Raw genomic sequence first — 22,963 nt, 5'->3', positions numbered from 1 at the left:
TTCTACAAAGCAAAGCAAGAGAGGGCTCTGGTCTTAGAACATGCTGTTTTATTCACGATGGGATTCAGGCCAGTGGGCAGTGGCAAACCTAAGCTTTAGATGTGGGTCACATCCCTGGGGATACCAGCAAAGCTGTCCTGATGAGGACTTCCAGATGGGCAAAAGCTCTTTAAATCCCTCCTGTCTAACCTAGCTCTGGATTCTAATCTAAACATTTGACATAAGATTGCCTAAAAATCTACTAGTCATAATTTTTCTGGCTCTTCCCAGGTGGTGCAGTGGTAAGGAGTCTGCCTCCCAATGCCAAAGACACAAGAGACGTGGGTTTGATCCCTGGATCAGGAAGAGTCCCTGGAGAAGGAAACAGCAACTCACTCCAGTATTCTTGCCTGGAAAATTCCATGGATAGAGGAGCCCAGTGGGCTACAGTTCATGGAGTCACAAAGAGTTGGACACAACTGAGCACACTATTCCCAAAAAGCAGAAGTGAAGGCTCTTTGAGAGCTTTCCCCGTAATCCCCCTTGTACCCAAACACAGCATGCATGCTGTAAGGTGCCAAATTGGATTCAAAGATGGAGCCAGCAGCTACGGGATCTAGCTCTGCGGAGGGACCCATGGCAAATGAAATTTTAGAAGGTGGGGGGTGGGGCGGGGGGGCAGGGTACTTCCCTGGTGGTGTAGTGGTAAAGAATCTGCTGCCAAGGCGGGAGACACAGGTTTGATCCCTGGTCTGAGAGGATTCCACGTGCCACGGAGCAACTAAGTCTGTGCACCACAACTGCTGAGCCCATGCGCCTGAAGCCATACTCTGCAACAAGAAAAACCACCGCAGTGAGAAGCCCTAGAGAGTAACCCGCATGCACCGACAAAGACCCAGCACAGCCAAAAATAAATCAATGAATAAATATGTAAATACCAGAAAACCCTCTATTAAAAAAAAAAAAAGCTAGAGGTCAGGCAAGCATGATAATTCTTCAAAGTGAAATTCTAACATCCACATTTCTTAAGTTTTACATTTGCTAAGTGAATTTCTTTTAAGTGGGTATATATCAAATACAAATGTTTTTAAAAAGGAGTTTTATAGGTGAAATAACCAGTCAGGTGTCAGTTTTGGGGGTTTTGTTTTGTTTTGTTTTGTTTTGCAACTAGCCAGGACCATTTCTAGGCTGTATTTCTAGTTCCTAGGTCAAATGCCTGCTAGGAGCTAATAAAAATTTGTTGGATGTGTGAACAAATGAATGAAAATAGCCAGCTGATTAAAACAATTTTACCTTATTTTATTTCAATTTATCTGTGTCAGAATTGACAATATTGATGTAACTCAAGGTCTTAATTGGTAAGTGTCTCAGTGTTCATTTGAGACAAGGGGACAATTAGTGGTGGCTCTGTGCCTAAGCACAGCAGAATGTGTTAAAAGAGCAGGTGAAAGTGTGATGTTCCACCAATTTACAAAGGCTTTGAGCAACATTCTTTAAAAAAGTTCTTAAAAATACTGCATCATGTACCAAGCATATGATAGTTGAAGGAGTTTCAGTGTAGAAAAATAATGAAAAGACAAAAATAACACGTATATACTATAAATTATATAATAGTTAAAAGTCTAATTTTTAAGTCAAAACATATGTAAATATCTGTTTTTAAAAAATATTCAATAATTACGCATATGTAAGAGACATACTTATGTTATGGTTAAGGCATATATAACCTTTGAGATTAAATGACCCAGATTTGAATACATTTACCCACTTGATAGCTTTGTGATCTTTAGCATATTTCTTCCTCTCTCTGAGGCTGAGTTTCCTCACCTGCAAAATGGAAAGCGAAAGTGTTAGTCACTCAGTCTTGTCTGACTCTTTGCAACCCCATGGACTATATAGCTCGCCAGGCTCCTCTGTCCATGGAATTCTCCAGGCAAGAATACTGGAGTGGGTAGCCATTCCCATCTCCAGGGATCTTCCTAACCCAAGGATCGAACCAGGGTCTCCTGCATTGCAGGCAGATTCTTTATCATCTGAGCCACCAAGGGTGATTACTGAATTCACCTCAAAGCATTTCTGTGAGAATTCAATGAGATGATGTATGCTCAATAAACAGCAGAGTCGGACACGACTGAGTGTCTGAATACCACACCAGTGTATGTGGTACAGGCAGAGTACACGATATATAGTGTAATGACTATTAATTAATACTATTTATTAGGTTAACAGACATACTCAGCGTAGATATCGTGTTACATTCCTGCAGTAATTCAACGGCTTCTCAGAAATATGAAGCCAACAGGTTAGAGATTGAGAGGAAGCAGGAACTTCTCACAAAGAAAAAGTCCAGGTTCTGGATGAGGATCCAAGCCAGTTTAGGGGTCTGATCTAGAATCTGGGCCTTTCATTATTCACTTAGGATGTATTCCAGACTTTCCTTGCCAGATGTTCAATAAAAACAGTAATGCTGCTGCTCATTTGTATGCACTAATGTGCATTTACAGCATCACTTTTATTACAATGATACCTTAGCAACAACTAATGAGAACATACAAAATGATGTTAAATAATATACATTTTTTCCCAAAAACAAGAACAAGGTTTCCGAATTCAAATCCCACTTCTGCCACAAACATAGCTTTTCTCTGAGGCTCAGTTTTGCCATCTGAAAATGAGACAATAGAAGCAGAGGTTTTCAAGGGCACTTCCAGGTCTAAAACTCTCTGACTGGACCATACTATGACAAGGTCACAGGTGTGAAAGCCAGGGCTCAGTTCAGTTCAGTTCAGTTCAGTCGCTCAATCGTGTCCAACTCTTTGCGACCCCATGAATCACAGCACGCCAGGCCTCCCTGTCCATCACCAACTCCCGGAGTTCACTCAGACTCATGTCCATCGAGTCAGTGATGCCATCCAGCCATCTCATCCTCTGTCGTCCCCTTCTCCTCCTGCCCCCAATCCCTCCCAGCATCAGAGTCTTTTCCAATGAGTCAACTCTTCACATGAGGTGGCCAAAGTACTGGAGTTTCAGTTTTAGCATCATTCCTTCCAAAGAAATCCCAGGGTTGATCTCCTTCAGAATGGACTGGTTGGATCTCCTTGCAGTCCAAGGGACTCTCAAGAGTCTTCTCCAACACCACAGTTCAAAAGCATCAATTCTTCGGCACTCAGCCTTCTTCACAGTCCAACTCTCACATCCATACATGACTACTGGAAAAACCACAGCCTTGACAAGCCCTCCCTATTTTTCCTCTTGTGCCCTTGAAATCTCTTCTCTTTCACCTCATCATGTTTGCTCCATGACATGGTTTAACTAACAGTGCTCACCACAAAGGCCTCTACTCTGCCAATTTACTAAGGATTTTAAATTCTAGTACAAAACTCCATTTCCAGACCATTTAGATCATATTCTCTGACAGTTTAGAACCCCTCAGTCTTTCTAGACTAAAACTGGACACACACACTTTCACAGCCCTGTCCTTAAAATACTCATAAGTTTTCCTACAAAACCATTAGCCCATATGCAACCATTTCCTTCTGCTGGAGATGTGTCCTATTTTTTTTTTTTAACAAATTATCACTTTCACGGCCAATTATTTAGTCCTTTTTCTAGTTTGTTTTATTCTCTGCAAGTCTTAATAAGAACATTTCTTAAATACTTCTGTGTTAGATTTGAGGGCAGCTTTTTTTTCTCCAGTCCTTTCATTTCTTTCCTTCTAGATTCCTTATCATTTTTTCCCAAATAAAGGCATTAGGGAGTACAGGAATCAAATATTACACAAATTATTTTATTATTGTTTGATATTAGATATACATCCATTTTCAAACATCACAAACCAAACTTAGGATTTTTTATTTTTAGTACAACAATCATTATTATCACACGGCAAAGTGGACCTTATGACTGAAAACTTGAGAATAGACGGATATTGTTTGTTCCTCCCAAATCACACTGTACATCAAAATGATACAATGAAATTGACCTTAGAAAGGATCTCGTAGCTTTCCCTAAAAATCAAAAGGATTGTCAGTTGGAAGTGAATTAGATATATTTCTACTGAAACCACAGATTATAGTTAGGAAAATGGACTGATGTTAAAGTCATTTTTTTTTAAAGTGTAACTAATATTTATATTAACTATTGCATGGAAGCTATTTTATAGTTTCTTCAAAAATAAAGAAATGGAATTTTAATTTGACCTCTCAGTTTGAGGTTCTTTTGTTCCAGAGCTATATGAAGATAGTGGTAGCACTCTGTTAGTGTCTGGAGAATAGTTTAAATCTAATAGCTAGATTTTAGAGTGTGTAACATAGAACAGGGTATCTGATCTAAAAGTCTAAGCCTCTAGGAAACAAGGATATATTTAAATGAACTCAAACCAAATAAAAAGTAGGCATTTAGTCTACGTGATTTAATAGTAATATTTTTTGTCAACATGAATACACAGCTTGATATTTAAAGTAAATACGGGTTTTGTTCACATGTTATTTCAGAAATTGAAAACGAGTTAAAGTTTAGCCCCAGATTTGAGTCTGTATAAAGTATATTATTCAGCAACACAGAGATCTGATTAAAGTGCCTAGGGCTGTTCACAATACATGATAGTTTCTTGTTTTTAAAACTGTGTCATAAAATCTCAGCTTCTTAGATATGTCCCCCGCTAAATGATAAAAAAACTTTAAATGGCTTCCTTAGTTAATCTATACCATTTTGAGGACCTGGTCTCCTAGACATTAAAATAGTAGATTGACCTTCCAACTATGTAAATAACATAAAATTTAAAATAGAACTAAAATACACAAAACTGTATAAATATTAAATTAAAGCACCAAGAGTCAATATCCCTAACATCTCCTCCATGAGGCACAAGTTAATCACCATAAATCTACATGGAACTTTTGGCATTTAATTTTTCTGACCTTCCAAAGTGGCAGTTTCACTTGGTCCAACCTGAAATGACATGGAAATATGATCAGGTGAATGATTTCAACTAGCTGTTCAGAGTACATTTTTCCAGTTGGAAGAAAATCAACAAAGGATTGAACACAGCTTCTCAATGCAACATGAGCTTTTCAGTTTATGACCAAAAAAAGGGGGGGGGGGTGGAAATAGAGGTTGAAAGAAATGATGGTTTGGGGGTCCCCTGAGGTGGGCAGAAGAGTGATCAGCTAAGTGATGAGAGGTGAGCTAGGACAGCTGGTCACTCTGACATGGGCAGTGATCCCAGAATACAGCTTGCAGAGGAGTGCATACATGCTAAGTTGCTTCAGTTGTGTCTGACTCTTTGTGACCCCATGGACTGTAGCCCACCAGGCTCCTCTGTCCATGGGATTCTCCAGGCAAGAAACTGGAGTGGGTTGCCGTTTCCTACTCCAGGGGATCTTCCCAACCCAGGGATCGAACCTGTGTCTCTTACATTTCCTGCATTGACAAGCAGATTCTTTACCACTAGGGCCACCTAGGAAGCCCCCCAGAAGGAAAGACAGATCTAAAAGCAGTGGTCAGGTAAATCACAGTTAGTGGCCCAGTGCTTTTCAAAACCTGGAAGACCACAGCAAGAGCAATGAAAGGTCTTCCTGAATCTACAAAATCAAAGCAAGATAATAACAGTCGAGGTTAATAAAATTCCTACTAAACTTACACCTCACTTCTGTCATTACTTCAGTTCTTAGATCACGAAGGATAACTCTATTAAAAGATGTGTTGTGGGAATTAAACGAAATCATGGATAGAAAGGTCTTTGCACCTGATAGCTGCTAGAAAGCGTCAGCTCACTTGCCCTCCTTCCTGGCTTCTCAGGGTTTGATCACAGATCTTATTAATTAGGGGAAAGTCTTGCAATAGAGCCTAGAATGATTACTCAAATAGCTGCTAGCGAGTGTGTGTCAGAGGGCACCACGCCATCACAAAGGTTGCTGCATTTTTCTTTACAATACCAGGACAATACTTGCGTTTGCTCTCCCTCCTTCCTCAATCTCAGTGACTTCTCGAGGCTGGAAGTGTGGCTTCCTTCAGGCACTGCTCTAAGCTGTTTTGATGAATGTCAACTCAGTATGGACTTTGAGTACCCAGATGCACTGGACACTTCTTGATGATTTCTGTTCCCTCCCTGCCCATGGCTTCTCTTTCCTCGTTTACTTCTACCCGCTTCCATCTACTCTGCCCTTTTTAATTGTCAATGCTCCATAGAGTGCGAACCTCCACAGAGCGCTTCACTCACTTTCATGAGTTTCTCCAAGGCTTTCTCCAAACCCCTGACTTTCTCCACCACCTATACATCTGATCTAACCTCTGGTCTGTACATCCAACTGCCAAATGAGTAGATCCACTGGAGTGACCCCAAACATCTCAGATTAAACACAGCCCCATGCCCCTCAACCCTCTGTGTCGCCATGATCCTTTGATGATGGTTTATATTAGCATTTATCACACAATACTGCTGGGGGATTAAATATATATTATCATTATTTTATTGAAGACAGGGACTGTTGCTTATTCAACCTGAGAGTTGGATAACTGGCAATAATTCGGGTGAAGTACTGGCACACAGCTGCTGCTGCTGCTGCTAAGTCGCTTCACTCGTGTGTGACTCTGTGTGACCCCATAGATGGCAGCCCACCAAGCTCCCCCATCCCTGGGATCCTCCAGGCGAGAACACTGGAGTGGGTTGCCATTTCCTTCTCCAATGCATGAAAGTGAAAAGTGAAAGTGAAGTCGCTTAGTCGTGTCCACTCTTTGTGACCCCATGGACTGCAGCCTACCAGGCTCCTCTGCCCATGGGATTTTCGAGGCAAGAGTACTGGAGTGGGGTGCCATTGCCTTCTCCACTAGCACACAGCAGGCATCCACTAAATATGAGTGGGCAAGTACCAGTCTTGTGACACTGCTGACTTGAATCCGACACAGAACATCTCCACTGGGCCCTGGGTGTTTCCTTCTTTCCTTAATCTGTCTAGATTATGTTTTGTTGACTGGGTTGCTTTGTTTTCCACTTTCTGATTGTTGCTGGGTGACTTCCTTGAAACTCTCTGCTGCTTGCTATGCTTCCAGTACTCGGAGAGTTACATTTGTAGCTAAATGGTCACATTTTTTATCAGCCTCTGGAATGCAGCAAGGACTCAGAGAAGTTCAACTGCAACCACACGCATATTTGTGGACCGTAGCAGGCAGGGAAGGAATTTGGCAGGAGCCTGCTTATCTCTGAGCAGAGTCATCCCTCCTGTTTTATTTCACCATCTACTTCCCCTGAAAGGACCACAGTTTCTCACTGTTCCACACTCCAGTTTGAATATTTACTCCATTGGTAATAGATGTATAAAATTAAATGGCAAGGTGGTTTTTATTATCCTCACCATAAAAGAGAGGGTTGAAGTTTTTTTTTTTAACGTTTGTGGGAGGAGAAGGTCTTTCTGTTATTGTTTTCCTGTTAAACTTGAAAACAGATACTCTAAATGCAGGAAGAGGATGAAAATGTATCTACAATTCCCATGCTATGCCATTAGGTCAAAATTTGGCCTTTCTTTATTCCATTTCTGTGTCTGCCTAAAGGTAGAACAACCAAATAAAAATGAAAAAGTGAAAAATACAATATAAATATTGTAAACACTAGAAAAAAAGATAACCAGATACTCTATAACTTGGTTTTTTTTTTTTTGCTTTGTTTTTTTTTTAATGGAAAACTTTTACTAAAATCAGGATTGGGGAGAGAAATACAAATTATTACAGTTGCCTTTTACAACCTAGTTATAATAAACTTCCTTTGTCCAGAAATGTTGGGAACTGAGATAGTCTGAGTAATTGAGCATTCTAGTTAATCAGTCCAAAAATATTTCCTAAATGCTTTCTCAACACTGTCCTAGACATTGAGAAGTCAGAAGAATTTTACAGTACAACTGAGCATAACGAGAAGTTTAAGACACATGCAATAATTTACAGTCAACCTAAGACCATAGTAGCAAATCAGATAAAACCTTAAATAGGCCCTTGAAACTGACAAGAATCCCCCCATATCCCTCCAGTCAGCGCCTCCTGCTCTCCAGGCAGCGGGCCAGCCTCCACTCTCCTTAGGCTCCGGGCTCAGTGCTGCCACAGCCGCAGTCACTAGGCCCACTTGTGCTCCTGGTACCTCCCCTCCCCCCCCCCCCCGTGTGACCTTGACTGCTACCTCACAAGAGAGGAGAAAACACAGAAGCCCTCAGCAACTTCCTCATTCTCCTGAAGCCAAGTGTGCTAACCCACTCCCTTCCCTTTCACTCCAGTCTGATATAGTAAAAGACCCGCCCCTTCTCGGTGTAAGAGCAATCCTTCCACAGCGAGAAGAACCTCTCCTCCTTCCTTCTTGCTCAGAATTCTTAGAGATGCCTATTCTTCCTTACATTTTTCTTCACCATTTCCTCACTCCCTCCATCAGCACTTCCCATCAGAATAAAATCAGAAAGAGTTCTTAAACATTTTAAACAATAAAAAGTTTTAAATAATAAAAAGTTTTAAATATCTAAAAATGACTTCTTTGGATGCTAATCAAAATTACAATGAGCTATCGCCTCACAGCGTCATAATGGTCATCATTAAAAAGTCTACAAATAACAAGTGCTGGAAAGGGTGTAGATAAAAAGAAGTACTCCTACAGTGTTGGTGGAATATAACCTGGTGCAGCCACCATGGAAAACAGTATGGAGGTTCCTTAAAAAACTAAAAGTAGAATTGCCATATGATCCTGAAATCCCCCTGCTGGGCATAGATGTGAAAAAAAAAACACTCTAATTTAAAAAGATACACGCAGCCCAACATTCATTATATCACTGTGCACAATTTCACAAGGACATGGAAGCAACCTAAATGTCCATGGACAGAGGACAAAGGTTAGTTTGATACAGGCTAAACTCTGGAGGAGGAAATGACAACCCGCTCCAGTATTCTTGCCTGGAAAATCCCACGGACAGAGAAGCCTGGCGGCTACAGTCCATAGGGTCATAAAGAGACAGACGCAACCGAGCTCACACACATATCTAAAATCAAGGGGAAGGTAGGGCTAATTTCCTTTATGGAAGCCCAAGAAGGAAATCTGTTTCCCTGCCTTTTCCAGCTTCCAAAGTCTACCACCTGTATCCCCTGGGTCACAGTCCACTCTCCATCTGCAAAGCCAGCAACACTGCAGCTCTTTCTCTGACTCTCTTCTGCCTCCTTCTTCACTTATTAAAAAAATTGAGATGTAATTCTATATCATTAAATTCACTATTTTAAAATAGAAAAGTCAGTGGTGGTTAGTATATTTACAAAGTTGTATAAGTGTTACCCCTAATTCCAAAATTTCTCCATCACCCCCAAAAGATGTCCAACTGCTCTTAGCAGAGACTCTTTATTTCTCCCTTCTGCAACGCTGAACACCACTAATTTACTCTGGACTAGTAGTAGCTAATCTATGGATTTGCCTATTATGAATATTTCATATAAATGAAAGCATACAATATATGGCTTTTTTGATTCTGGCTTCTTTCACTTAGTTCATCCATGTGGTAGCGTGTATCAGTCTTTTACCATGAACAATAATATTAGCTGTAGCTTATTCACAGATGCCCTTTCCTAGTTGGAGGAAATTCCTTTCTGCCCCAAGTTTGTTTTGTCTTTTTGTCATGAAAAATATTTTGGTTAAATGCTTTTGGGTTTTTCTTTTTTTTTCTTTCTTTTTGCTTCTGTTGAAATGATTGTGGGAGGTTTTTTCCTTCTATGTATATTTCATTGATTCATTTTTATACACTGAAATAACTTTGGATTCCTCAAATAAATCCTCTTTAGTCATGGTGTATATTCCTTTTTATACATTGTTGACTTGGTTTATTCATAAGAGATATTGTCTGTAATTTTCTTACAATGTTCTTATTTGGCTTTGGTATCAAGGCAATATTGGCCTTATAGAATGAGGCCTTATAAATGACCTTTCTCTTCTATTTTTGGGAAGAGTTTGTAATGGATTGGTGTTGCTGCTACTGCTGCTGCTAAGTCGCTTCAGTCGTGTCCAACTCTGTGCAACCCCTTAGACGGCAGCGCACCAGGCTCCCCCGTCCCTGGGATTCTCCAGGCAAGAACACTGGAGTGGGTTGCCATTTCCTTCTCCAATGCATGAAAATGAAAAGTGAAAGGGAAGTCACTGAGTTGTGTCCAACTCTCAGAGACCCCATGGACTGCAGCCCACCAGGCTCCTCCGTCCATGGGATTTTCCAGGCAAGAGTACTGGAGTGGGTGCCATTGCTTCTCCGAGATTGGTGCTAATTATTGTTAAACACTTGGTAGAATTCACAGGTGAAGCTATCTGGTCCCGGTTTTTTCTCTGATGAAAGGTTTACTGATTCAATCGCCTTGTTACAAATCATACATATTTTCTATTTCTGATTGAGTCAGTGTTGGTAATTTATGTCTTCACTTCACATAATGAAATATGTCCATTTTATCTAGATGATCTAATTTATAGCATTATTATTTACACTATTTCATTATAAGCCTTTTTATTTCTATAAGGTTGGTAATAATAATCCCTTTTTTCATTCCCCCTATTAGTAACTGAATCTCCTCTCTTTTTACCATATTTAATCCACCTAAAATTTTGTCAATTTTGTTGATCTCTTCAGAGAACCAATTTCTGGTCTGTTTCATTTCCTGTATTATTTTTCTACTCTCTATTTTGATGATTTCACCTTTAATCTTTATTACTTCCACCCTTCTAATTGGTTTGGGTTTAATTTTCTCTTTTTATTTTGTTCTCTTATATCCTAAAGCAGAAGTTTAGGCTATTGATTTGAAATATTCCTTCTTTTCTAAATGTAGATACTTCAAGCTATACATTTCCTTAGTGTAACAGGGATACAAAGGATTCACTTCTTTTGTATCCCATAGTTTTCGTGCGCTGTGTTTTCACGCGCTGTGTTTTCACTTTCATTCATATCAAAGCATTTTCTAATTTCCCTTGTGGTTTCTTCTTTGTATCATTGGTTCTTTAGATGTGGGTTGATTAATTCTCCCATATGTGTGAATTTTCAAAATTTCCTTTTGTTTTTTATTTCCTTCTATTGTGGTTGAAAGGACATATTTTATACGACTTCAATCCTTTTAAATTTATTGAGACTTAATGGCTTAACATATGGTTTATCCTGGTGAACATTTCATGAGTACTTGAGAAGAATGTACATTATGTTGTTTTTGCGTGGAGTGCTCTGCAGATGTCTATTAGATCTAATTGGTTGATAGTGTTGTTCAAATCTATTTCCTTGCTCACCTTCCATCTACTCAACTATTCATTATGGCAAGTAGGACATTAAAGTCTTATTATCAAAGTGTTATTAAAGTATTAAATTAAAATATTACTGTGTTGACTATTTCCCTGTTTAACTTTGTCAGCTTTTGCTTCATATATATTGAGTCTCTGTGAGGTACATGTATGTTTGCATTTATGATATCTTCCTGGTAGATTGACCTCTTATCACTATAAGATATCCATCTTTGTCTCTAGTATTACTTTTTGTCTTTGAGTCTGTTTTGTCTAGTTTTAGTCTCAGTTGATTACTGAGTTGCAGTTCTCTCTTGTCCACCCTTTTATTTTCAACCTATTTAATATCTGGATCTAAAGGGAGTCTCTCTAGGCAGCATATTGTTGGTTTATGTATTTTAAAAATTTATCTGCCAATCTCTGCCTTTAAATTAAATGGAAGTTTTTAATTAATTTACATAATGCAATTATTGCTAATATAGAATTTATTATCTATAGGTGTCTAATACTCTATGCATAATAAAATCTTTCTGTTTCGCTATTTGTTTTCTATATGTTTTATGTCTTTGGCATTTCTCAATTCCTCCATTACTGCCTTCTTTTGTGCCAAATAGATATTTGCTAGTGTAGGAGAAGGCAATGGCACCCCACTCCAGTACTCTTGCTTGGAAAATCCCATGGATGGAGGAGGCTGGTGGGCTGCAGTCCATGGGGTCTCGAAGAGTCGGACACCACTGAACGACTTCCCTTTCACTTTTCACTTTCATGCATTGGAGAAGAAAATGGCAACCCACTCCAGTGTTCTTGCCTGGAGAATCCCAGGGACGGCGGAGCCTGGTGGGCTGCCGTCTATGGGGTCACACAGAGTTGGACATGACTAAAGTGACTTAGCAGCAGTGTAGTATTAAAATGTCCTTGTGGTATTTATCTCTTAGTATATATTTCTGAGTTTTCTTAGTGGTTTTTCTGGGGATTATCACTGATATCTTTTTGGTTTTGTTTGTTTTCTTTTTGTTATCTGCCTATGCTATGCTGCACGGCACGTGAGATCTTAGATCCCTGGCCAGGAATTGAACCCATGCCCCCTGAAGAGGAAGCACAGAGGTGTAACCACTGGACCACTAGGGAAGTCCCTACCATTAATATCTTAAGGTCAGCTAATTAACAACCTTAATTCCACCTGTAACTTTAATTCCTCTTTGCCATGTAACATCATTTATTCACAGGTTCCAGAGGTTTGAATGTGGAAATTTTGAGAAGACCATTAGTCTATCTACCATTGAAAGTCAAAATATCCAGACCTTTTCATTAAATGTATGCCCACAAACATATACACTAATAGACTCCACAAAATAAACTATATGACAAATTCCTGGGGTTCCTCCAGTGCTTCCCAATCAAGTGGCTAGCTGAATCACCTACGTTGTTGTGTAAACTAGACCTTCCCCTCGCTCCCTCTTCAAATCCCATTTATCACTGGATCCTAGAGATTCCCCATCCCCCAATTTTCTGTATTTCTGCATTTCTACTTTCATCACCATAATCTAAACCACTTTTATTAAACTTTATTTTATTATTATGTTTCAAGAAGACCTTTTAGACACTTTTTCTAATTTTTTCCTATTATTCCACCCATGAAGTGTAAATACCACAAATATACTGGACAGCTGTAATTTATATATAAAAAGAGTAATTATAAAACTTACTCTTTATATTCAGTAGAGGATTAAGAATGGCTAAGAAAAATGCCCAAGTTAAAAGGTCAGAAGGGCTATCATCCAAAAATCAACAAACCCAAAAGTTTGCAAATAATAAATGCTGTAGAGAGTGTGGAGAAAAGGGAATTCTCCTACATAGTTGATGGGAATGTAAACTGGTGAAGCCACAATGGAGAACAGTATGGAGGTTCCTTAAAAAACTAAAAATAGAACTACCAAGTGACCCGCCAATCCCACTCATGGACATATACCCACAGAAAACCATAATTCAAAGAGACACATGTATCCCAATGTTCATAGCAGCGTTATTTTCAATAGTTAGGACATGAAAGCAGTGTAAGTGTCCATCAACAGATGAATGTATAAAAAGGATGTGAGATTACACATACACACACACACACACACACACACACACACATATATAGGGGAATATTACTCAGTCATAAAAAGGAATGAAATAATGTCATTTGAAGCAACATGAATGGACCTAGAGATTATCATACTAAGTAAAGTCAGTCAGACAAATATCCTATGATATCACTTACATTTGGAATCTAGAAAAATGAGACAAATGAGCTTATTTACAAAACAGAAATAGACTCACAAACATAGAAAATGAACTTATGGATAATCTCTTATTGTGCCTAATTTATAAATTAATCTTTATCGTAGGTATGTATGTATAGGAAAAACCTTAGCATATATAGGGCTCAGTACAATCTTAGATTTCAGGTATCCACTGGGGGTCTTGGAATGTAGTCCCCATCAATAAGGGGAGTGGGTGGTCTACCTTACCTCCTTCTTGCCTCTCCGATCTGTTCTCTCCTCACAGTATAGAAAGATTTTCCAAAACATAAACCTTGATCACCCCACCTCCTTCAGTGCCTTCAACAGCCCTCAGAATAAAGCCAAGATGCCTAACACTGCCTATAAATCATTCATGACCTGGTCTTAATTCACATCAATCTCATCTAACAGCTTCCAAACTTGTCTGCAGTTCAGCCGCACTGATCTTCATTTCAGTGAACCACCCTCTAGCCACAGGGCCTTTGCACATGCTGTGCTGCCTGAAAGCCCCTTCTCTGCTTTTTTCACTTATTTAAAGGCTATTTTTTCAGACTTTTGTTTAATCATCCCTTCCTCAAGACACCCTTTTCTGTTATCTCCAATTTCATCAAATCTGCCTTTAATAAACTGTGATATCACCATACCCTCCCTTAAGAGCGCTCATCAATGGGTAATTTTATACTTACTTGTAATATAAGTTCTATAGTCTCTACAATTTATGTCTGGTTTTTTGCCAGTATTTAGCATAAATCTGGCCCATAGTAAATGCTCCATGAACATATTAAATGAATGCATAAATGATGAATTGATTATTTTCATGAACTCAGTAATTCAAAGAAGTAAAAAAAAAAATCAAGGAAAGCCATACCATAATAGTCAACAAAGGCTTGATGAGGCAAAAGTGAAACTATTATAACAAGTATAAACTATAAAAACAAGCATTATGACTCTAGGCCTTTAGTCTTCATTTAAATTGTATTCCAGAAGTCTTCAAGTCCAATTAAACAACTGTGTTTGGTTGTTGAGTTGCCATATTGTCACCTTAGAATGCTATCATGTGCAGTAAATGCTGCAAGAGTTCCAAATATAATAACTCCTTGATCCTGCATATTGTATCCTGGAGACCTGCAGTGCCTTGGGGACATCATTTGCGAACCACTATCATCACAGCACGACTCAGCAGTCACGGACAACGCCAGCTTTTTTCCAGGGATCTGTGAAGAATGCTGCAGCAGTATTTTGCTTCACAGTCTTCTGCTGTGTCTGGGCTGACGACTGTGCCCTGGAGTACAAGCTCAAGCAGATGTAGCTCTCACATGCCTTAGGCGGTGAAGACAGCCACTGACCTCCACCCACAGAAAATGACCTTCGTGCCATTTACGGCACAGCATTTAATGCTGTCTACTCTGAGGACAGCACTAATGAAAAGCATGACAGGTTTTAGTTAGAAATTGGGAAGAGTCCTGCCTCTGTCATTAACCAGTTGCATGACCTTGGAAAATGCATTTGACCTCTTTAGACCTCTGTAGAATGTTAAACCAGATAAGCAGTTGAAACATTTTCACTACCGAGCTCTTCTGCTCATAATTTTTAACCATGAACTTTGTGTTCCAAAATATTGTGTCTAGAAAAATCACTTAGTGAACAATAATTAAATGTTTCATTTTCTGTTTGTTTGTTTTAATTGTGACAAACCTCTAAGGGGAATTAGAAATGGTGGTGACGCAAAAACTGGTGAAACAGTAAAAGGCACAGGGTAAGGCAGGTAATTGGGCCAGAAGGACATGTCAGTTTCACCAGGTAATTAAGCAACAATTTGATGCCCTGTTTTTATGGAAGAAAGACCTATAAAACTGTGCACATTGTGGGGAGGGAAAGCCCAGCAATAGTATGATTGCATTTTGCAATATCGAAAATAGCTCATGACATCCATTAACTACTTTTGTAATTATTTAAAGATCAAAGGCTAGATAGACCTCACTGCACAAGGTGATCCCCCAGGAAAAGCGTGCTCCAAAATGAAATTTTGTTAAATGAGTTTTTGGATCACTGACTTTTGTAATCAACTTAGGGAAAACTTTTTTAGAGGTGGGCAATTTATCCCTTGTGCATATAAAACTACATATAAGACGTCAAAATATTTTAAATTATACAATTCAAGGGGAAATATGTCTTTCTTGCAAATATTCACTTTGTAAATATTTTCTATGAGTGGTGTAAGGGCTTCTCAAGTGGCATAGTTGTTTCTGTTTGTTCCCCATGCTCTTGTATGTGAGTTGGACTTTCAGAACTAAGTAAGAATACTTTCTCTTTCATTATTTAACTTGACAAAAATTGTGTGATACAATTTTAATGATGTCAAGTGCTGAAAAGAAAAATGTCAACAATCTTGGCATGAATATCCAGCAACTAAATTAAAAGTTATATTTTCATATCAAGCAAAAGTCTAAGCTTAATTTTAAACAGCACAGGAAAATACAGTCCAAGCAAGAATACTTCAGTGGGTTGCCATTTCCTTCTCCACATTATTTTATAATAACATTAAATGGAGCATTATCTATAAAAGTAGTGAATCACTACACTCTATACCTGAAACTAATATAATATTACAAATCAACTATATTTCAATAAGAAACTTAAATATTAGAAAACATTTAGTTAATGTGGGGAAGGGATAGTTAGGGAGTTTGGGATGAACATGTACAAACTGCTATATTGAAAATGAATAACCAATAAGGACCTAATATATATAGCACATGAAATTCTGCTCAATGCTAGGTGGCAGCCTGGATGCGAGGGGAGTCTGGGAGAGAATAGATACATATACATGTATATGGATGAGTCCCTTCACTGTTCACCTGAAGTCGTCACAACATTGTCTGTTAATCAGCTATACCCCAATACAAAATAAAAAGTTAAAAAAAGAGCTTACTAAATAATTAAGAAACAATTTTTCAATAGCTTTTTTTTGCTAGAAAAATAACACTTTTGAGTGATTTAAAAATATTCAGTTACATTGCTATTATCATTATGTACATATAATATATATTATTACATATATATATATACACACACACACACACATATGTATGGGCTTCCTGGGTGGCACAGTGGTGAAAAATTTACTTGCCAATGCAGGAGACGCAGGAGATGTGGGTTCAGCCCCTGGGTTGAGAAGATCCCCTGGAGAAGGGAATGACTATCCGCTCCAGTATTCTGGCCTGGAGAATCCCAGGGATGGAGGAGCCTAGCAGGCTACAGCCCATGGGGTTACAAAGAGTCAGACACAAGTGAGCCACTGAGCATGCACATGTACACACACACACATGTACACACACATATATACACATACATGTACACACAGACACACACATGTATGTATACATATTTAGGATCTGTCCCCTCTATGGAATTTAGTTTGTTTAAACTTCTTTGCACTCAACAACCATTTATCTTTTTAAAATGATTTTCTTAGTTTATCTAATTTTTTTCTCTTTAAAGATGAAAGTGATTTTTGTCACAACTTTCTACATCCTATCTGGGGCAAAATGCCATTTATTTTAATTTTGCCAGGGAAAAGGGAAAAAAATAAATGGTATGCAGGGATTGGCTGGATGGCATCACTGACTCGATGGACGTGAGTCTGAGTGAACTCCAGGAGTTGGTGATAGACAGGGAGGCCTGGCGTGCTGCGATTCATGGGGTTGCAAAGAGTCGGACACGACTGAGCGACTGAACTGAACTGAACTGAACTGAACTGAACTGATCCAGGGATTTTATGTTCAATCTAATCCTTCAGCGCATTGGTGGTTTAGTGGTAGAATTCTCGCCTCCCATGCGGGAGACCCAAGTTCAATTCCCGGCCACTGCATAGTGTCCAAGTACTTTTGGACTTCCCTGGTGGCTCAGATGGTAAAGCGTTTGCCCGCAATGTGGGAGACCTGGGTTCGATTTCTGGGTTGGGAAGATCCCCTGGAGAAGGAAACTGCAATCCACTCCAGCACTCTTGCCTGGAAAATCCCATGGACAGAGGAGCCTGATAGGCTACAGTCCATGGGGTCGCAAAGAGTAGGATAAGACTGAGTGACTTCACTTAAGCCTTTAAATCAGGAGGGGCATGCCAGCATCTGAGGTGAGGATTACTTCTCCAGCCTAGTAACACACTAGGAAGGTTACTCTGAAAGGGGTCTTAGGACATGGAAGTATCCAAAATGAAATATTTATAAATGGGTTACAGAGGGAGGGGAATCCCATGGATGGAGGAGCCTGGTAGGCTGCAGTCCATGGGGTCACTAAGAGTTGGGCATGACTGAGCGACTTCACTTTCACTTTTCACTTTCATGCATTGGAGAAGGAAATGGCAACCCACTCCAGTGTTCTTGCCTGGAGAATCTCAGGGATGGGGGAGCCTGGTGGGCTGCCGTCTATGGGGTCGCACAGAGTCGGACATGACTGGTGACTTAGCAGTAGCAGTAGCATAGCTGATTCCCAGATGGCGCTAGTGGTAAAGAATCTGTCTGCCAATGCAGGAGATAGGGGATGCAGGTTCAATCCAAGGGTCAGGAAGATCCCCTGGAGAAGAAAATGGCAACCCACATGAATACTCTTGCCTGGGAAATCCCATGGACAGAGGATCCTGGAAAGCTACAGTTCATAGGGTCACAAAGAGTCAGATACAACTGAAGCAATTTAGCATGCACGCATAGATGATTCACCTTGTTGTACAGCAGAAACTAATACAACATTGTAAAGCAATTATGAAAAGTGAAAGTGAAAGTCACTCAGTCATGTCCGACTGTTTGTGACCAGGCCAGAATACTGGAGTGGGTAGCCTTTCCCTTCTCCAGAGGATCTTCCCGACCCAGGAATTGAACCAGGGTCTCCTGCATTGCAGGCAGATTATACCCCAATAAAAATATTAAATGAAATAATAAATGAAAAAAAAAATGGGTTACAACACTGGGAACCACAGTGATGCTCAGACTGTGGGGCAAAAGCTCTTCAAATCCTTCTTAGATAAAGTCACTTGATCCTCAGCTGATAACTAACATTTCCCATGGTTTCCTCTTAGGGCAACATGAAGTCTTCTGAGAGCCTTTTCTCTTTGGTCTAGTAAGAGATGTTGGTCAAAAGAGTGTAAAATGTCAGAGTAGATTAAAGATCTCAAAAGGGGTTTCTAATGTCCCTACTGGGTGACCCTGTGTGGAGCACAGGTTATAAAGGCCCAGAGTTAGGCAGAGGAGACTTGGGAAGTGGTGTGATCATTTCCCTGAACTGATACATTCTTGTATTCCAAATGAAGTGATGAGTTAGCTGAAAACTGAGTTTAAAAAACTCTGAATAGGAAAAAAATACATAATCATTTTGCTATATAAATAAGATTTAATTTATTTATAACCTCATTCACACTAAAGCCTTAAAAATTTTGTTGGGAACCGCTGTTCATTTCTCAAAGCTTCCCTTCAAGACCAGTGGCATAAGTAAAGTTCTATAAGCTCCTATCCCCAATACTTTGGGAAACGGAGGCCGAATGAAACTCCAATTTTGTTTAGGGCCCAAAATACAAAAAGTCCTTCTCAGTTCAGTCCCTCAGTCCTGTCCAACTCTTATGATCCCTTGGACTGCAGCACACCAGGCTTCCTTGTCCATCACCAACTCCCAGAGCTTGCTCAAACTCATGTCCGTTGAGTTGGTGATGCCATCAAACCATCTTGTCCTCTGTCGTCCCCTTCTCCTCCTGCCTTCAATCTTTCCCGGCATCAGGGTCTTTTCAAATGAGTCAGTTCTTTGTTCACATCAGGTGGCTGAAGTATTGCAGCTTCAGCTTCAGCATCAGTCCTTCCAATGAATATTCAGGACTAACTTCCTTTAGGATTGACTGGCTTGATCTCCTTGCTGTCCAAGGGACTCTCAAGAGTCTTCTCTAACACCACATTTCAAAATCATCAGTTCTTCAGCACTCAGCTCTCTTTATGGTCCAACTCTCACATCCATACATGACTACTGGAAAAACCATAGCTTTGACTAGACGGACCTTTGTTGGTAAGTTAATGTCTCTGCTTTTTAAAATGCTGTCTATGTTTGTCATAGCTTTCCTTTCAAGGAGTCAGCGTCTTTTAATTTCATGGCTGCAGTCACCATCTGCAGTAATTTTGGAGCCCAAGAAAATAAAATCTTTCCATTGTTTCCCCATCTATTTGCCATGAAGTGATGGGACAGGATGCCATGATCTTCGTTTTAAATCAGGTTTTTCACCCTCCTTTTTCACTTTCATCAAGAGGCTCTTTAGTTCCTCTTTGCTCTTTGCCATAAGAGTGGTGTCATCAGCATATCTGAGGTTATTGATATTTCTCCTGGCAATCTTGATTACAGCTTGTGCTTCATCCAGCCCAGCATTTCACATGATGTACTCTGTATATAAGATAAATAAGCAGGGTGACAATATACAGCCTTGATGTACTCCTTTCACAATTTGGAAACAGTCCACTGTTCCATGTCTGGTTCTAACTGTTGTTTCTTGACCTGCATACAGATTTCTCAGGAGGCAGCTAAGGTGGTCTGGTATTCCCATCTCTTGAAGAATTGTCCACAGTTTGTTGTGATCCACACAGTCAAAGGCTTTAGCATAGTCAATGCAGCAGAAGTAGATGTTTTTCTGGAATTCTCTTGCCTTTTTATGATCCAATGGATGTTGGCAACTTGATCCCTGTTTCCTCTGCCTTTTCTAAATCCAGTTTGAATATCTGGAAGTTCTTGGTTCACATACTGTTGAAGCCTGGCTTAGAGAATTTTGAGCATTACTTTGCTAGTATGTGAGATGAGCGCAATTGTGAGGTAGTTTGAACATTCTTTGGCATTGCCTTTCTTTGGGATTAGAATGAAAAATTGACCTTTTCCAGTCCTGTGGCCACTGCTGAGTTTTCCAAATTTGCTGGCATATTGAGTGCAACACTTTCACAGCATCATCTTTTGGGATTTGAAATAGCTCAGCTGGAATTCCATCACCTCCACTAGCTTTGTTCGTAGTGATGCTTTCTAAGGCCCACTTGACTTTGCACTCCAGGATGTGTGGCTCTGAGTGATCACACCATCGTGGTTATCTGCGTCATTGAGATCTCTGTATAGTTCTCTGTATTCTTGCCACCTCTTCTTAATATCTTCTGCTTCTGTTAAGTCCATACCATTTCTGTCCTTTATTGTGCCCATCTTTGCATGAAATTCCTGTGAGGTCTCTAGTCTTTCTTATTTTATTGTTTTCCTCTATTTTTTTGCATTGATCACTGAGAAAGGCTTTCTTATTTCTCCTTGCTATTCTTTGGAACTCTACATTCAGACGGATAAATCTTTCCTTTTCTCCTTTGCCTTTCAGTTCTCTTTCCTCAGCTATTTGTAAGGCCTCCTCAGACAACCATTTTGCTTTTTTGCATTTCTTCTTGGGAATGATTTTGATCACTGCCTATGGGCTTCCCTGATAGCTCAGTTAGTAAAGAATCCACCTGCAGTGCAGGAGAAAGTGAAAGTTGCTCGGTTGCATCCAACTCTTTGCGACCCCATGGAATTCTCCAGGCCAGAATACTGGAGTGGGTAGCCTTTCCCTTCTCCAGAGGATCTTCCCAACCCAGGTCTCCCACATTGCAGACGGATTCTTTACCAGCTGAGCCACAAGGGAAGCCCAAGAATACTGAAGTGGGTAGCCTATCCCTTCTTCAGCAGATCTCCCTGACCCAGGGATCAAACTGGGGTCTCCTGCATTGCAGGCGGATTCTTTACCAACTGATCTACCAGTGAAGGATCCACTCCAGTATTCTGGTCTGGAGAATTCCATGAACTGGATAGTCCATGGGGTCGCAAAGAGTCGGACACGACTGAGCAACTTTCAGTCACTTTCTTTCACTTTCCTGTACAATGTTATGCACCTCAGTCTATAGTTCTTCAGGTATTCTGTCTATCAGATCTAATCCCTTGAATCTATTTGTCACTTCCACTGTATAATCGTAACAGATTTGATTTAGGTCATACCTGAATGTCTAGTGGATTTCCCTACTTTCTTCAGTTTAAGTTTGAATTTTGCAATAAGGAGCTCATGATCTGAGCTACAGATCATGTTTTTGCTAACTGTAAAGAGCTTTTCCATCTTTGGCTGCAAAAAATATAATCAATCTGTTTTTGGTATTGACCATCTGGTTGTGTCCATGTGTAGAGTCATCTCTTGTGTTGTTGGAAGAGGGTGTTTGCTATGACCAGTTCCTTCTCTTGGCAAAACTCTGTTAGCCTTTGCCCTGCTTCATTTCGTACTCCAAGGCCAAACTTGCCTGTTACTACAGGTATCACAATTAGGTGTTATTGTTTGCTTTGGGTCATCCTCTTCATTCTTTCTGGAGGTATTTCTCCATAGCGACTTCCCTGGTGGCTCAGACGGTAAAGCGTCTGTCTACAATGTGGGAGATGCGGGTTCAATCCCTGGGTTGGGAAGAGCCCCTGGAGAAGGAAATGGCAATCCACTCCAGTACTATTGCTTGGAAAATCCGTAGACAGAGGAGCCTGGTAGGCTACAGTCCATGGGGTTGCAAAGAGTCGGACATGACTGAGCAACTTCACTTCACTTCTCCATAGCATATTGGGCACTTACCCACCTGGGGAGTTCGTCTTTCAGTGTTCTATCTTTTTGCCTTTTCCTACGGCTCATGGGGTTCTCAAGGGAAGAATGCTGAAGTGGTTTACCATTCCCTTCTCCAGTGGACTATGTTTTCTCAGAACCCTCCACCATGACTCATATCTTGGGTGGCCCTACACGGCATGGCTTACAGTTTCATTGAATTAGACAAGGCTGTGATCCAAGTGATCAGTTTGGTTAGTTTTCTATAATTGTGGTTTCCATTCTGTTCTCCCTCTGATGAATAAGGATAAGAGGCCTGTGAAAGCTTCCTCATGGGATGGACTGGCAGTGAGGGAAAGTGGGTCTTTGATGGGTGGGGTCATGCTCAGTAAGTCTTTAATCTCATTTTCTGTTGATGGGTGGGGCTGTGCCCTCACCCATAGTTTTGGCCTGAGGCCAAACTATGGTAGAGGTAATGGCAGTAACAGGGACCTCCTTCGAAAGGGCTTATGCCAGGATGGTTGTATTCAGTGCCTCTGACCCCACTGCAGGCCACTTCCAACCCACAACTCTGCTGGAGACTCTTGGACACTCACAGGCAAGTCTGGCTCAGCCTCTTGTGGGATCACTGTTCCTTCCTGCTGGGTCCTGGTACACACAAACTTTTGCTTGTGCCCTCCAAGAGTGTTTCCCCAGTGCTGTGGAAGTTCTGTAGTCAAATCCCATAGGCCTTCAAAGTCAAATCCCCTGGTGGTTCTCAGTACTTTTGCCAGATCCCCGGTTGGGGAATCATTGTGGACCGTAGACCTTTTGCAACAGTGGAAGAACTTCCTTGGTGTAACT

General features: G+C 40.3%; 1 non-coding gene across 1 annotated transcript; it reads left to right on the top strand.

Annotated features, from left to right (window-relative positions):
• TRNAG-CCC lies at nucleotides 17,325-17,395 on the top strand. The gene has a single exon. It is a non-coding gene; the product is annotated as a tRNA-Gly (tRNA).

The sequence above is a fragment of the Capra hircus genome, chromosome 9 (genome assembly GCF_001704415.2).
Source record: "Capra hircus breed San Clemente chromosome 9, ASM170441v1, whole genome shotgun sequence".
Taxonomy (NCBI): Eukaryota; Metazoa; Chordata; class Mammalia; order Artiodactyla; family Bovidae; genus Capra; species Capra hircus.
The sequence above is the reverse complement of the archived record's forward strand: the minus strand, read 5'-3'. Positions and strand labels throughout refer to the sequence as shown.